This window comes from Salvelinus fontinalis, chromosome 42 (genome assembly GCF_029448725.1).
Source record: "Salvelinus fontinalis isolate EN_2023a chromosome 42, ASM2944872v1, whole genome shotgun sequence".
NCBI lineage: Eukaryota > Metazoa > Chordata > Actinopteri > Salmoniformes > Salmonidae > Salvelinus > Salvelinus fontinalis.
The window spans coordinates 14,305,243-14,322,702 of NC_074706.1; the positions used below are offsets into that span (position 1 = coordinate 14,305,243).

The window sequence follows — 17,460 nt, forward strand, 5'->3', positions numbered from 1 at the left end:
GTGGCACTCCCAAGAACCCCGGCTCATTAATACCATGGCTTTCACGACAGGATGGAAGGGAGAAATTAAAAAGAAAAGGACAATTCTGGACTGTATTTTACCATGTGTCTTTTCTGGAGAATGAAGGGGTAGGTGTTTTGCCTTAGGCGGTCTGCTTCGTTGGACTTATCTTATTATGCCACGGACCAATCGGGAGAGTACCCATCGCTAATCGATAGAGATATTCTCCTTTGTCATACAATACAACCAAAACTGTCGGGCTGCGCTTTGACACGCTTATTATTGTCAGTCTACTCGAAGCCATACATGTCCAACGTTTCGATATGTTGTAGAAACGAAAGACAAAAAATATATAGTACGGCTAACTTTGCCGAGCATGTTGACAATCAGCTACAGTGTACAACAAGTAAGACATTTCCATTACGTCAACATGACGTGAACATGACGTGAACGTGAACACGAGCAACACCAATATTGCTACACCCTGTGTACGTTACATCAAGCTGCTACAGTATCCCCTATTGGTCGGTCACATGGCCTATGTCTTTATATGCCTCCCTTCTTAAACGGCTATTTATTGAAGCAATAAAATGCACCCAACTATCATTCCTATCTTCCTTTTCCCCCCTGTGTTTATAGTCCTTGGCCATAAAGCTGATCGACTAATAGGCTCAGTAATTTAAGAGAAGGAGGCCAGGGGGGTATCAGATAAAGCGGAACGGACAGCTCCTTATAGCTTGAGGAAGAAGCTCTTCGAATAGAGGTATATTGTCTTGATAAGAACAATAGCGGTGGCTCTAAAGTGTGGCAGGTAGACTAGTGGTTAGGAGCATTGGGCCAGTAATTGAAAGGCCGCTGGTTTGAATCCCTGAGCTTGTCACGCCCTGATCATAGAGAGCCCTCGTTGTAATAGGTCAGAGCGTGACTGGCAGGGGTTTTCTAGTTATTTTAGTTCTATGTTGGTGTGTGAGTATGGTTCCCAATTGGAGGCAGCTGAATTTCGTTGCCTCTAATTGGGGTCATACTTAGTGTGTCCCATTTCCCACCTGCGTTGTGGGATATTGTTTTGATTAGTGCCTATGTGCGCTACGTATGGCACGTTCGTTAATTCTTTGTTGTTTTGAAGTTTCACTGTGATAAATATGTGGAACTTTACTCACGCTGCGCCTTGGTCCACTTATTTAAACGACGGAGGTGACAGAGCTGGACTTATCGTGGGCCTGTGCTGCACTTTTTATTTGACTATTTTATGTCGATGTCAAAGGTGGGGGTGAAATTTGATCTTCTCTGTTGTGCTGGCTGGCACCTTTAGCTACAATGCTGTTGGTCTTCATGTTGCTCTGTTTCTTTGGGCCTCCCCTTCAGGTCTATAGCGCTCAGGGCCGCCGCTCGGTTCTGGCTACATTGCTTCTGCAATCACACTTTCCTAGATTCCGTAAGCCTGCAGATTTTGGCCATTTTATTTTTAGAGAGAGGCCCTGGCAGGCGGGGACAATTACCGTGCTTACTTCCCGTGAAATGGAACTTCCCAGGGCCGAGGCAAGAAAACGGCCTTCGGGCTGGGGGGGACTCTACAAGCACCAGGCCCTCATTGAACATTGTGGCCCAGGGAGGGTGTAATTCTCTTGGCTTTGCACTGTGAACCAGCATCTCCATTCAGAGGCACGCCTCTAAGGACATACACTATTACACTGGCTGTAACAGGGGTACTAGGACCTTGCCACTGTGGCAGCAAAAGTGGCAGGCCGGTTGTACAATTAACACCCTAGAGTCGATAGACGTACCCATTTGTCAATCTAAGTTACATGACCAAAACATCCACATCAAAATTGGTTTTCTGCCTTCCTCCTAAAAAAAGGGGTCAAATATTTCTATGGGCTTTAGCAGTAAAGGCCAAATCAATATTTAACCCAAATAACATGTGCTTTTATACCTAAAGGGGTCCTAAAATTCAAAATAGAACAGCTAAATGACCCCCAGGCGTTGTTGTCACACCAGCTTTCGCTTTGGCTCCCTCTCCTGGCCAGCTCAGGTGTTCGGCGTCGCCCTTCACTCATCAACCCCGGACTTGTCTCGTCATCATTACACACACCTGGTTCCAATCCCCACTCTATCACTGTAATATATACACTCCCTCTGTCATTTGTCTTTGTCGGTCATTGTAAATGTTACTTGTTTTCCTGAGAGGAATCGCGCCTTCTATTTCCTGAGTACTTTATATTTTGCACTTTGGGTTTGCCCTGTGCCTTTTTGTTTATGAAGAGATATTCTGAGCACAACAGCGTTTGGGCTTCGTCCCGCTTTGATCCATGGTGCTTAAATGAATTCAGTAGTTCTAAACCTGCGACTGCCTCCTACTCTCCACCGGTGACAGTTGTGCTCTGAACAACTAGTTATTTTTTATGGAAACAAATAAAAACCCTTCCCTAAACAAGACTGCCCCTTAAAACAGACATTAAATACACACACACATGCACATCATACAATGGGTTTCTTTGTCGTGTGAAATTCCATATACATTTCTGAAAAGTAATATAAGAAATATTTTTTTGTAAGATCATGTCATTTATGGCTCTATCTGAAATGACCTTCATAAGCAAAGCACAACTCATTCCATGCCTATGGCAGCCAGAAATCCATACAAAACCCCCAGACGTCTCTTATTCACACACTAGATCAATACTCAAAAAAAAAACACACCGTCCTCGCCTTATTAAAACATAAAGGTTGATCATTGACTACACGTGTTTATATGTCAACTGAAGCTATTTCAGGTATCCTCACTCGGCGAAGTGGGGATAGGGTAACCCATAAAAAGCTCACATATGGTTATAAAGAGAATAACAACCTATCAAAGACATTGAACGATGTTGAGTTACTGCCTAGCCTATAGCATGGTGGACGGGCAGTAAAACAAGCCTTATTTCCCGTAAGATAAATGACTGGCAGATACTGGATTCAGGCAGGCAAGCAGGACAGGCCCCAGTTAGCTAAGCGCTAATCCTGTGAGAAAAATCTCCACTGTGTTGCACAGTGGATACACTGACGGCGACCGCTAAGCTCATGAAAGATGCAGGAGGGCCTGTGAGACACAGAAAAGAGACAGGCCCACTCCAATCGGGAAGAACTGTCGATACATTTCAACGAGCAGCTTGTGGAGGCTACGGCGGCTATTGAGTTATGGTAAATATACTTCATAAAGGAGGACGGGGGGAGGGACAAGAGCAAAGGGGAAATGATCAATCCTGAGAGAGCGGGAGAATCCCGCCTGATATCCATTGACGTGGAGGTTGTCTTTGTGTGCCCTTCGATCTAAAGACTCAAGGGAAACTTGGGCGGGTGGTGTGTGTGTGTGTGTGCATGCCAAGTGTGTGTATGTAGCCTTGAAGACAATAAATCTCCAACCTAACAGCCTTGTTCAACATGCGAGTTACTTGGAAACAAGTCTTAAGTCGCACACCGATTCACCAAAGGCCAATGCCCCCATCGAGGGCAAAGCAGAGACAGAGACAGAGACAGAGACAGGAACAAACCTTGTACTACTGATGACACAGCAGAGGCTGGATGGGAATGGAGAGTGCAGTGCAGTGCAGTACAGTACAGTGCAGTACAGTGCAGTGCAGTGCAGTACAGTGAAGTACAGGGTCAGCGATATGTCAAGTGCTGATGCTGGTGATGCTAAGGCAAAAAAACAGAGAAAGGCTTCTAGGAACTAGGAGAGATAGGAACTCTACTAGGAGCTCAACATGTGCCTCACCGCAGATCAAACTATTATCACTGGTTGGGTATTATGATACTCAGAGTGAGGAGAGGGGAAGTTTTTCCTAGCCACCGTGCTTCTACATCGGCATTGCTTGCTGTTTGGGGTTCTAGGCTGGGTTTCTATTTGATTTGAGAAGTGGACGTTTAAATGGGTAAATCCATGTTTGATATGCAATATGGCATTTTATGGACCTTATATATTAAGTGACGTGAGGTGTATTTGCTTATAGCACCTTTTGGTTTAAATGTATTCCTCTCTCTCTACTCTCCCTCTCTCCCTCTATCACTCATCTCCTTCTTTCCTTCCCCCCGCCCCCTTACTTTCTGATTGAACAGTTCCGCTCGGCTTCCCTTTGTACCACAGAGTACATTTTACTCTCCCCCTCCCGTCCCCTCGGCAGCCCCCACCCCCGGTTTTCTGCAAATAATGGCCTCCATGCTTGAGCGCCCATAGCATTTGGCCACTGCATCCATAACGCTAACATATGTAGAAGCCCTAATGCAGTTACAGGCCCAGGTCCCCGGATACATGTCTGCTCGCTTAATGCAATTACTCTTGATTCCATAGTTTGATCCACCTATCAATGTCAATCGTGTTAGCGGCCGCTCAAGGCTGCCAGCTCTTATGGGCCTGGGGAAGGGGGGAGTGAGTCCGAAGTGGGAGATGGAGGAGGAAAAGGGTGATCTCTAATGCAATAGGCAACCAGGATCTGAGAGCCTTTGATTACATGAATACGTCTGAAGTTAATTTGATCTCCATCAGAGATGGCTACGCGGTGTGGAGCAGAGGGGGTGGGACAGCGAGGAGCTGCTGGTTGTTGTGTAGTCTGGCTGTCTGTCTGGCGCGCTTTGGGTGTTCTCCATTTCTAGCCGAACAAGTCTAATTGGGGCAGAGTGTGTGTGTGCGGGACGGCAGGCGGTCTGCGTTCTCCCAGCATTATTAAAGCAGGAAGTAGCTGTCGTGCACCAGCGCACAGACAGTGTGCTACACAATACAGACACCCAAGTGTTTGAGATACTCCCAGAGCAAGGAACTGCATCCTGAGGTGTTTGTGTCTTAGTACACAAATTGGAACAAAAACATTCAGGTACCTAATACTGAGCCAGAACTCCAAAAGCCACTATAGCGAGTCGACAGATACATACAAGCGATTACAGATACATACAAACCAAAAACAGACGTTCTTACAACTTCCAAAGAACCAAATGTGCTCGCTGGGTCCCTACTAACAATCTGTAGATTATGCTTTCTAGTAGACTGCTCAATATGATGTGATATGATTTTAATGGCACTGAGGGAAAAAGGAATTGAGCTAAGCACGGCGGCATGGGATACCCTCTACCCTGTCAACCTCTTGATTGCGATGGGAACCGGGCCATTTATTTGCTTTCTAATTTGGCAAAGGCTGAGAGAACACTGAGGAAGTCCCCCTCCTCTCCCAGATCCTTCAGGTAACCCCTGCCTAACATATTCCCGCTCTTACAGATGTTGTGAAAATGGGGAGCTAGAGCGGGGGTTAGAACCCTGGCGCCTTGGATCATCACAAACCACCTATATGGCATACATTTCCTCCAAATAAGCTCAGGGTTTTCCCCTAACTCTGTAGCACAGAGCACAACGGAACTGGGAGATTCCCAGCAGCCCATTCCCAAACGCCAGGATATCGATATTAGTTAGTTAGAGAAGAGAGAGAGAGATTGAATAGAGATAGTATGAGAGTGAGAACACACACAAACACATGGGAGTGAAAAGGGATAACACCCCAACTCTGGGAGGATGAGAAATCTGAAGTCCATTTTTTGTCTCATCACCTCACCGTAATACACCAGAGCGCTAGCAGACAACACCGAGTCACACTGTGATTTATTATCGTTCTCTGGGCCTATTTTATTTCCCTGATTACCATGGGCGGCTAACACGGACAGCAAATTAATGAAAATGCTGGGGAATTATAAACTCCACTTCGCCCCGGCGCCACGCTTGAATTATCTGGGAAGAGGACTGAATTAGGGAGCTGCCGATAACCTCTGCGAAGAATGATTTCTCGCTCTTTTGAGGAACTATCAAAGAGGGCCTCAAAATGGCAGCCTTGGGTAGGAGGGAAGATTATTCTTTTCTGAGGAAAGAGAACAAGAAGAAGAAATATAGGTCCATCCCCAAGGTCCATCCAAGGACTTTTCCTGAACTCTTTTATTAGAACACGTTTGCTCTCAGGGATGACGGTTGCCGGGGCAGATGCCAGAGTTGGGAAAAAACAGGAACACCTTGAGGAACACCTTGAGAGTTGTTTGTGAGTCTGAGAGCTTCATTCTGTGGTCTGTTTGGGTGTCTGTGCTCTCCATGGGCAGGTGGTCCTGCTGTCCTGGATGGAGGACAGTGATCACTGTGGGTCAGTTCCCCCAGCTGTCTCCCTCTCTTCTTGGGGAGGAGACGGGCGGTGAAGGACTACCTCTGGAGCGGTGGAGCCCCGGAGGGCCGAGAGTGAAACCACACAGTCCCTTTTCTTGAATTAACAACTCTTAGGTCAGCCAGTTCACCGTCTCGTCTTAACCCTCCAAGATGGTGCCTTTGAGTCGGAGGTCGTGAGGCTACTAGGGGGCCGATGGATTGCTGTGGCAGTTAAGTCTTTGCAATACCAGTTTTTTTTTTTTTCGGCGCAAAACGAGAGAGTGCAGCTTGTGGCGGCAGTGGCGGCGCATTAGGGTGTTGACAGATGGAAGGGGGGGGGGGGGGGCACGGGACGCTGTGGGGAGCGCTGTGATTTATCACCCAGCGTGGGACGTTCAACGAGCCGCATGTTGCTGAGTGTGACAGAAGGGAAGGTCCTGACGGGAGGACGAATGGAGGGAGCGAGTGAGGAAGATGAGGAGGAGAGGAAGAGAGAGAGGGGGAACAGGACACTAAGCTTGAGAGAGCATTTAATTACCTAGCCTAGGCGACCTCCAAGTGCTAAAATGTGGTATTATTATCATCACGCCAGCGCATTCACACGACGACTGCTTTGCTGTAAGCAAAGACACGGAGGGAATAAACTGACTATTTACCTCTGTGACACTTTGGGCCATTTGTTTGCTTCAATTACACCTCACGAACAGCCGCGGCAGGCGTTGTTGTCGTTCTTCTTCGTCGCCCCCACCTCTTCAAACCAGACGTTTATTACTTTTGTCAATCTGGATTTCCATGGGCTTCTAAGCGTCTGACTTCCGAGGGCCATGCCTTTTTCTCACCTTCGAATCAGTGTCAAGAGGTAGGTAAGGGCAGACACTCCATTCTTCCTTCTTCATCTCTCTAGTAGTTATTTTTAACTTTGGCGCGGTGAAGAGAGGAGAGTGCAGCTCGATAATTCATCTGGTTTCACTTCCAATTCGATGAGAGAAGATGCTTGGGAGCTGGGGGGGGGGGGCAGTGTGACAGGTAGGTCCTTTGGGGAACAGATCGTTACACAGTGGGAATTACCCAACAAACAGCAGTCTGATACTCTGGCCCCGAGGCCCTGTGTAGTCCTTATGGATTAACTTCTACAAAAACGTAATGCAGTCTTCTACCACTCTACTGAGAGTCCCTAGGTAGAATTTAAAGTGCCCCAAACCTAAAATATTGCTCAAAGGCTAAATGACATATCTTTAGACCAGGCACCGTAGGGACGTGTTCCACACTGAAGCATATGACATAAAGTGACACTGTCATCATACTAAGCCCTTAAGATTAAGCCTGAAGTCAATGGCTATTAAACATTGGATACTGTTTATGAACCTTTTCACTCGTGAGTTCCAAATATCTCCAACGTTTGACCAAGCATATGAGTTTCGGTTTTTATGAGCTCCATGTCAGAATGCACTCACTGTTCCATGATGTGACTATTTACACAACAGGACAGTTAACCCACGCTGCCCTCAAACCAAGGCACACTGCTTGCTAATTATCTATAGGCTATGTTTCAACTTTGTTAAATTGAAATTATTTTCGGACAAGTTTTAATTTCTAACAACAATTTTGAATTGAGGTGTGTTCCGTCTCCTCCTTAATTCACATAGAAGTAGCCCATTTCACTGTTACGGACAATTACGTTTGAGGCATTACTGAGCCGGACAAGAGCCCAAGCAAAACATTTTTTTTCCTGGCACATTTTCCAGCTGGCGCCCGCATTGCATACTAATTATACATTTGGACGTGTGCATTCCTATCAAAGTAAGTGCCTTAATGCCTTATCATTATAGTTTCTGTATATTATGTCATTTCCACCGTAGAAGGTTGTACTGATTATGAGCTAATGCTAAGCTAATTGGCAGTTATGTGTGGCGCCATGTTTGTTGACATCACGCAACGTATGATCAAGACCAAAGATGTTATTTCACCTTTTATTTTTTATTTCACTTTTTATTTCAACCTTTTAACCTTTCACTTTTATTTCAGTTTTAACACAAAACGAGGTGAAGGATGGCTCCCTCATCTTTCAAGTACATTTCCGGAAGTGAATGATGGTAGGTGACACACCCCCTTGCATACTGCAAAACAGACCCAACTCATCTTGTAACCTCTTATCTTTGGTTGACGCTAAAAAACTAAGGAACGCACACAAACTACCCATCTCGGATTACTTCCGATTTTTTTTGTACCGTCCAGTTATGATTGACGCAACAGTCAAACGCTGACTGTTGCGTCAATCGTAACTGGACGGTACTAAATAAGTGTTCTAATCATAACAGTTTGAGCGTACTCTGCTCGGACCGATATACAACGATCACTCCCGTGTGTTCGTACGTGTCAAAGCGTTAAGGTCAGATGTGCTGTCGTGACCTGAGAATGAACTGTACGCATTCACTTGTCAAATGCAGATCAGGAGAACACCACATCCTCAGAACTCACAATAGATATAAATACAAATATATACTGCATGTAGATGATGTACATGTTTTATCTCCGTGATAGCGTTCTCCTGGCATCCGCCAAAACCCAGATTCGTCCGCCGGGACTTTCAGATGGTGAAGCGTGATTCATTAATCCAGAGAATGTGTTTCCACTGCTCCAGAGTCCAATGGTGGCGAGCTTTACACCACCAAAAGCCAACGCATTGGCATTGCGCATGGTGATATTAGGCTTGTCTGCAGCTGCTCGGCCACGGAAACCCACTTCCTGAAGCTCCTGACGAATAGTTTATTGTGCTGACGTTGCTTCCAGAGGCAGTTTGGAACTCGGTAGTGGGTGTTGTAACCGAGGACACACGGTATTTACGTGCTACGCGCTTTAGCACTCGGTGGTCACGTTCTGTTAGCTTGTGTGGCTTAGTACTTCGCGGCTGAGCAAGCGTCCACATACTTTTGGTTATGTAGTGTATAACCAAACGAGAAAGGATGCTCACGGATGTCCATTTGGTGTCCATAAGGTTCATTGATTAGAAGGTAGGTAGCTCTTCACTAAAGAAGGGCTTCACCATCCGGTGTAGGTTTATACCAACCTCTCAAGCTCTCAAACAGTCTTGAGAAGTTTAGAGAGGGAAAAACCACTCCCAGCCTGCGTCATTAGCCTACAGTTTTGTATTTGTCGGTTTGTTTATGCCGTGAATGCACCAGCATTTGTCGGGCAAAACGACATGGGGGGAGGTGGGGATTGAGTTATGTAGATTGTCATCCTCTGGAAAACAAATAAGCCTTGTAAAGAAGGGGGAAGAGACAAGCTGACGCACAACTGGCGTATGACCGTTCAATATGCTTGCGTTCAAGGTACATCTGAATGCAATCTATATCTGTTTCAGTGTATGCGATTGGTGGCCAGCATCCGGCTCTCCTGCTGGCTGCAGGCGGCTCTTCAGTGGCTCATCCTCAAACATTGGTGTGTGTCTAACGTAAGCAAAGGACTGTATCAAGGCAAACGTGGGCCTCGCATCACGCGGGCTACAGCTAATGCTAAGTGATAGACCGACAGAAACGCCTTAATTATGAGAAATGCATGCTGCCTTGATTGTGTGCCGTTAATACGATTTTTCCATGTCTAGCTACCTGAAGCGGTGTGTCAAGCTATTGCTGATGCTCGCTCGCTTAGAGAGGCAGTTTAGCAACTATGGCAGAACCTGACAGGTTAATATGGGCTGTGGGAGCAATAATAACAAAGTGGGTGTGTGTGTGTGTGTGTGTGTGTGTGCGTGCGTGCATGTGTGAGTATGTGTGCTTGCGTGTGCTTGCTTGCTATCACATGTGTCTGTGTCTGTGTCTGTGTGTGTGTGTGTGTGTGTGTGTGTGTGTGTGTGTGTGTGTGTGTGTGTGTGTGTGTGTGTCCATGGCAGTGTTTACAGTGTGTGTGAGTGTGTGTGTCCATGGCAGTGTTTTACAGTGTGCGTGTGTGTGTGACAGGAGCCTCATCAGAAGCTTGGTACTGTAGGAGGGGGTAGATGACAGCAGAGTGTGAGGAGGAGGACATAGGAGCAGGAGGGAGCTGTGTCTAATGAGCCAGCTAGAAACGACGACCACTGGCTGGCTGGCGCAGAGGAAGAAGAAGAGAAGAGAGAGAATACGAGAGGGACAGAGGGGAGAGAAAAAAGGAGACAAAGACAGACAGAAATTGAGAGAGACCGAGAGAGAAACCGAGAGAGAGAGTCCATGAGTGAGGCAGAGTACACGTTGCAGGTAATTTGAACATCTCATCTCACACCACTGTCTCATCTGGTGCAAAACTAAAGCCCGGGAAACTTCCCAGCGACCCCCGCAACCCCCTGCCGCCCCGTCGACTTGTCAAGCTGCGTTTCTCTTTCCCAAACTCCTGTAATTGAGCCGCCGGGCGCATCGTGCGCTCGGCGCGAGTCGGCCCATTTCCTGAATCGCAGCGAGGTGGGAGCAGGCCAGGCAACTCTCGGGGAGTGCTTGCCTGCAGCCACACTGAACGACTTCAAGAGAACGAGACTAACAACACGGAAAGACGTCATCAGCACGTCCACTGCCGTAGGATCCTCATTGTTTTCACGCAAGTCATCCTACCTGAGCCATCGACAAAGCCAGAGCTACAGCTTGATGAATGACGCAAAGTCTCGGGGGAGGTGATTAAAAACAACTCTGAAAGCCTGCTGGATGTGCCATATCCTAGCATCAGATCATTAGTGACTTTGTTTCGTTCGGATGTCGAAGGTACATCGAGAAAAAGTCCAGACCTTAGTTTGAATTTGTTTTTGTCTGTGCCGAAAAAGTCCAGACGGAGTACCTTATAGTGTTTTTACCCAATCATTCGAGGCGCTCCCTCGAGGGAGGTTGTGTTGGGCTCTTGCTGTGAGGGACATCAAACAGGCAAGGCAGAAGAGATATACAGTGTTGGCCTATGAGATATAGCAGAGTCGATATACTGAAGGCCCCAAATGTGGGGGTGAAGGTTGGTGTGGATGGGTTCCTGTGACATTATCCATTACCAGAGGGGGCAAGATTAGACAGTTGTTAGCTCTACGCAGGCAGCAATCTGTACCACCCTGTTCGGGTCCATTAAAGCAAAACTGCAGGTACAAACTACAGGAGCAAAAACAACAGGAAACAGGTAAGATGTAGACACTCAGATTGGAGAGGGCACTGAGATGCAAGTCGCCGAGAAAATACACACTCAGACACTTTGATGGCCATTGTCTGGGACGTCAGATGCATCAGATCCTTCCATCCCCTTTGATCAGCTCGGAGGTGCCTCCACACCCAATTAGGCTCAATCCCTTTCCAGTCATGTATTATTCAGCTCCATTTACAAGCCATTGCTCCTTATGTGTCCTTCACGCACGCACACACGCGCGCACGCAACCGCACACACGCGTCTCAGATGATGAGTCACAGTCAGGACAGGGAGGCAATCGATCAATCTCAGATGGGTTTGTGTACGTGAGCGTGCGTGCACACGGAGGTAGTTCTGTCATTGAGATGATATTGTACTGTAAACACGAGGGGAATTAGCAAACAGTCGAGCTCCACTGACCAGACCTTGGAGTGGACCAGACAGACAATCGAGGTCCTTTGATTCAGACAACAGACAACAACTGCTTCTGCTTGCTGATGCCTGCCATTATGGCCAGCGTTATTAGGACAGAGAGAACACTGCTGCTGGCTCAGAGATCCTGCGCTGTATTCTTTGCCTGGACAGATGGACTGAGGGCAAGCCAAAAATGGACATTTTTAACAAGATGGCCACCCAGTGAAAAGGGTTTACAGAGGAGCACTGTCATTGTCTCAGCTGCCTGCCTCCTCCCGAAGAACCTCCAGGTGTAATGGAGTCAAGCACGCTGGCCAGCTGGGCTCGTGCCTGCTTAAAAAGTATTGATCAACTTCTCTCTTTTTAATGCCTCCTCTCCCTCCATCCTTTCTCGTGGGCCAGGCGGTGTTCTGCAGCTTTACCTGCCTCAAGGGTCTCTCTCTCTCTCTCTCTCTCTCTCTCTTTCTCGTTCTCACTCTCACTCTCACTCTCACTCTCTCCTACTCCACTCACTCCATCACTCTTAAAACACTGGTTGTTTGAAAGGGGAGTGAATATGCTCTGATGAGGCATCTGTAGCTTTACAATAGCAGACACCTGCACACACACGGATTTCCCCAGTGTTATGTGCGTGAGGAGAACACACAGGTCTTGATTAGGCTCTCTCCATGTCACCCCCCTGAGGTGTGTGTGTGTGTGTCTGCCTGTGTGTGTGCAAACGGGAAGGCATCTATCTCCCCTAAACGGCTGTCCGTTTGGTGTGTCACGTCCCGCTAACTGCATGATTAAAGCCCTCTTAAACTCTCCCTAAATCCTGTTTACTGTCTACTAGTCACACCCAGGGCCCCAATGGAGCCCCCGGCCCCATCCCTATACATCCACCCCCGTACCTACCGGACATAAGCCCTAGCTCTCAACTTGCCCCTTGACCCAAGCCGGCAATGCATTACTCTTGCCGATCAATTGATAGATCGGTCCTGTCGGATCGGTCTGTAACCAATTCAGACGATACTGATGATTCAGCCAGGGAGCTCCGGGCCGCTGTCACCAATCACTGATCAGCAGCGCTGCCCGACAGGTATGGACATTCGCCTGTCACTTGGACCTAATTTATTGCTGACTACCGCCATTGATTAACCTTGCCTTGTGGACCGCCGCAGTCCGAAGCCACGTTTCTGAGAAGGGAGGAAAAGGAGGCGTCTGCAACGATTATTGGAGTGAATGGAGCAGGGAGAGTGGGAAGTAATGATATTAACAGTGTGTTCAGTGTGTTCAGACTAGTACACTAAACTTTACTAAAGTTGGGGTGTTATAAAAAATCTGTAACATTTGGTCTTTGGACCAATAACCTATGGACATCTTTCAGTCATTGGTTGACTACTCAGCAACATGCCAGGGACAGGTGGAAGTCCACAGACCATAGGTTGAGAAGCACCCTGATCTATATGGCTATATTGCTTTATCACTGCTTCTCTTAGTGTGTTAAGTGACTATTTCAGAGGCCACATACAGCTCCCTCTCCTCCAAGTGTGACCGCGTCCACACTGTCCATTTAGAAATCCGCACCACCCTCATCCAATCACAGGAAGAAGATGCCTGCCACAGAGACGGTCAAGTGTCCGAGTGACAGAGGTTCACCGGCGGCGTTTAAGACCTGTCAAATCCCTCTCGAGAGGTTGTGTTTGAAGAGGGGACCACCTCGCCACTTTATTGACCCGTGTTTGCTCTCACGCTTACTGCCGTTTACCCACAATCACCTATCAATGGGCACTGCAATCAACCACCTGTCTGTCAGAGCCCACGGACGAACAAATACAACTCTGGGGTGCATCCGAAATGGTAGCCTATACTCTATATACAGATGGAGGATCTTCAATTGACCACCCTGTAACAGGATAACTATCCTGAAATGCACGTTTAAAATGGCTTCTGAAGTTTGTAATTTCCATTTAGACATTTCAGACTTGATTTTCCCTTGTCAAAATACATCAACCACTACAAAATGTCCATTAATTATAATCCACATAATAATTCACATTTCCTGTCGCTGCTGAATTATTTTCCTGCTGTAGCAAAGTGGCTCAAATTAAGATCCTACATCTGTAGCGCACTAAGAGTTTTCCCAGGAAGTGTACTTTTTTCGAGATGCTTACTCAAACGAAGGCCTTTAAGAATATAATCCTGCGAGTCTCCTTTGTGTGATGGCTTACGCTCTCCTTCCTTCCCTCGCTCCTCTCTTCTCTTGGTTCGCAGTCGATGGGCCGCGGAACAGGTGTCATTTGTGGCCACTAAGCCATTGGCAAGTCCACTCTGTATCGATCCTTTACAGTATCAATTGTGCTTCTGGCAGTGGCCCTGCGTGATAATCGATGGATGCTCACCACGCTAATCTAACGTGTGTTTTGCCTGGCCCTGTAAGGCCTTCAACATACTGGTCTGGAAGCTAACTGGGGGGATATTAGACAAAGCTTATTGCTTCAAAACACAATGTGAACTGTCACAGCACAATGTGAACTGTCACAGCACAATGTGAACTGTCACAACACAATGTGAACTGATGGTAGTAGTGTACATCTTACAGCCCAGCTCCTTAGTACCGTCATCTGTTTATGTTTTGTCTGGTATTATTGTGTGTTTTGTCTGTTATTATTGTGTGTTTTGTCTGTTATTATTGTGTGTTTTGTCTGGTATTATTGTGTGTTTTGTCTGTATTATTATGTGTTTTGCCTGGCATTATTGTGTGTTTTGTCTGTATTATTATGTGTTTTGTCTGGTATTATTGTGTGGTTTGTCTGTATTATTGTGTGTTTTGTCTGGTATTATTGTGTGTTTTGTCTGTATTATTATGTGTTTTGCCTGGTATTATTGTGTGTTTTGTCTGTTATTATTGTGTGTTTTGTCTGTTATTATTGTGTGTTTTGTCTGGTATTATTGTGTGTTTTGTCTGTATTATTATGTGTTTTGTCTGGTATTATTGTGTGTTTTATCTGTTCTTATTGTGTGTTTTGTCTATATTATCGTGTGTTTTGAGTTGCACCCCTTTTTGCCCTCAAAACAGCCTCAATTCGTCAGGGAATGGGCCCTGCAAGGTGTCAAAAGCGTTCCAATAGGAATGTTGGCTCACGCTGACTCCAATGCTTCCCACATTTGTGTTAAATTGGCTGGATGTCCTTTGGGTGGTGGACAATTCTTGATACACACAAGAAAACTGTTGAGCGTGAAAAACCTAGCTGTGTTGTAGTTCTTCACACAATTAAACCGGTGTGCCTGGCACCTACTACCATACCCCGTTCAAGGGTACTTCAATATTTTGTCTTGCCCGTTAACCCTCTGAGTGGCACACACACACTCCATGTCTCAATTGTCTCAAGGCTTAAAATCCTTCTTTCTTCTCCCCTTCATTCAAACTGATCGAAGTGGATTTAACAAGTGACATCAAGGAAATAACAGGTTCTACTAATGTTTCCTAGACTCAATGTATATATAACTGTGTCTGCGCTTCTACGTTTTGGCTCTCTGCGTCGTTCACAGCATGACTTAGGTACAAATAGTACCTGTATTTCTTTCAAATAGTTTAAGCATTTGATTGTGCATGTCTGGAAACAAGAGACTGAAGCCTTAATATACTCCAGGAACGAGAACCTGCTGTTATCTAGCTTTCAATACCACAGCTATTACCATTACCAGACAACAGGACACACTGAACAGTCAGAGATGTGCTGTATTTAACGTTTCAACTTCCATTTATGGAACACTGACATGCCCTCTATCCCTCTCGATGCAAAAGCAGCTTCAGCTAAAATGTTGCTGTTTAACTTCATTAGTTTGATGAGTTTCGGTTGGGAAGACTACGGCTTGTGTGACTAAAAAGAGCTCCTGGCAATCCTACCACAGACGAGAGAGAAACAAAGAGCAAAATGTTACCACATCTTCCTACTGTTTAGGCAAACGAGTGTAGAGCAACCTCAATCATAACTGTGCCGGAGCTTATGAGTAGGAGAGTGGGGGGTGTGTGGACAATGGACTGGACGATTCCTTCAGTTCCACGCTAAATTTGTGAAATGTATCAAATACTTCATCTTTTAGTTGTTCAGAAGCGTCTGAATTATTTCCGAGGGCTGTCCCGCTCGCAGATATCATTTATATTCAGTGAAAATAGTACGTGAAAAATGAAACAAATTGCGAAATGCATTAAATATGCATATGTTTCAAACGCAACTTGTCGTCACCACAACACAAAATCAAAGCTTTTCTGTCACAGAGTCTGTTTGCTATAGCTCACCTTTTTTTGGTATCAGTTTATTTGGATAGTCCCAAATAGATTATTTGTGATTTGGTAGATGTTCAACTAACTGTCAACAACATTTTGACTAACTATCGAGTAATCCTAACCCTCGCCTTAACCCTAGTTTAACCTAACCCTTATTCTAGCGCTAAACTGAAATGTAACCCTTAACCGTAACCCTAAAAAGCTGTGGCATATCAAAAGAGCTGGAATTGATCGTCTAGACATCTGTAATCAACTATAGGGGACTATCAAAATGAAGTGTGTAATTAAGATGACCTCATTCGTCAAATTACACACGAGGTCCAATGGAAATGTGACTTCCACTTTATCGCAATCCCGCCCGAAAGACCTACAGGGAGCATGCCATACTTTGGCACCTGTGGAGCAGTTGTTGTGGTGGGTAAGTGCCTTACTCAAGGGCACATCGGCAAGCGATGGCATCTAGGATTTGATTTCAGCAACCCTCCGGTTGCCAGCTCACTTCCCGCCAAATTTTTCCCATCAGACCCGGAATTTGAATTTGCAACCCTCCGATTGTTAGCTGGCCTCTCGAACAACTAGGCTACCTGCCGCCCATGAACTATCCTTCTAACTGTGACAGATAGAATGGAGGCAACTCAGAACACATATTTGTTGTCCCCCATGCCTGTGTTTCTACTGTGATATTGTGGGTGGCCATTGCTTTGGTAAACACACTAGTTGGGCCCAGGGGACGGTGGTAGTGCTAATGAGCTATTTAGGATCAACGAGGGATTCAAAAGCCTCTGAGCCCGAGCTCTCTGCTACTGCTAATGACTACAAAAGCTGACAGAGAGAGAGAGAGAGAAAGAGGAGGACATAAAGAGAAAATTCAGAGGGACCCTCCTCAAGGACTAAGGCCCTTTAAGTAATAACTGACAACTAATTGCACCACGGCCACCACCACCACTGAAACTTCATTCATGACCCCCTTAATATATCCAAAATGGCCACCCAGTCACAAAACTAAGCCCTGTAGGCCAAACCAACACAAGGCCGAAATGACACGATAGAGCCCCCATTTTGGCTCTGGTTGCAGTGAAGTCTATGGATGCTGAGCACAGCAAAGCACACACTAACCTGGTGCAGTGAGTGAAACACATGAATGCGCCGTGGCTGCAGCCAGCCTTCCTTCACTGCAGTAACTCACCTCCAAAGTCAAGGCCATTAGGGGGTTATCTAACGGCCCGACCAGGGGGTCGGTAACTGCTCTGCAGTTGGGGGTTATGGACTGAGGAGATTTATAGGGAGGAATAATGCTGGGAGCCAACAAGACGTTCTCGTCTCTCGTGTCACGCTGTGCACATCACATTACAGTCCACTATCACACTGTAGAATAGAGGAGGATGGATTTCAACAGTGTAAAACTAGAGAAGGGTGCAAGTTAGTGGTAAACGGGAGAGTGGGGAATTGTCTAGAGCTGAAAGAAGAATAGATGGGGCAATGTGTGGAGTGGAGCTGT

General features: G+C 46.3%; 1 protein-coding gene across 3 annotated transcripts in view; it reads right to left on the bottom strand.

Annotated features, from left to right (window-relative positions):
- The window catches only part of LOC129841328 (catenin alpha-2), a 697,172-nt gene that overhangs the window by 456,021 nt on the left and 223,691 nt on the right, over window positions 1-17,460 (bottom strand). The gene's annotated exons all lie outside the window — the stretch shown is intronic.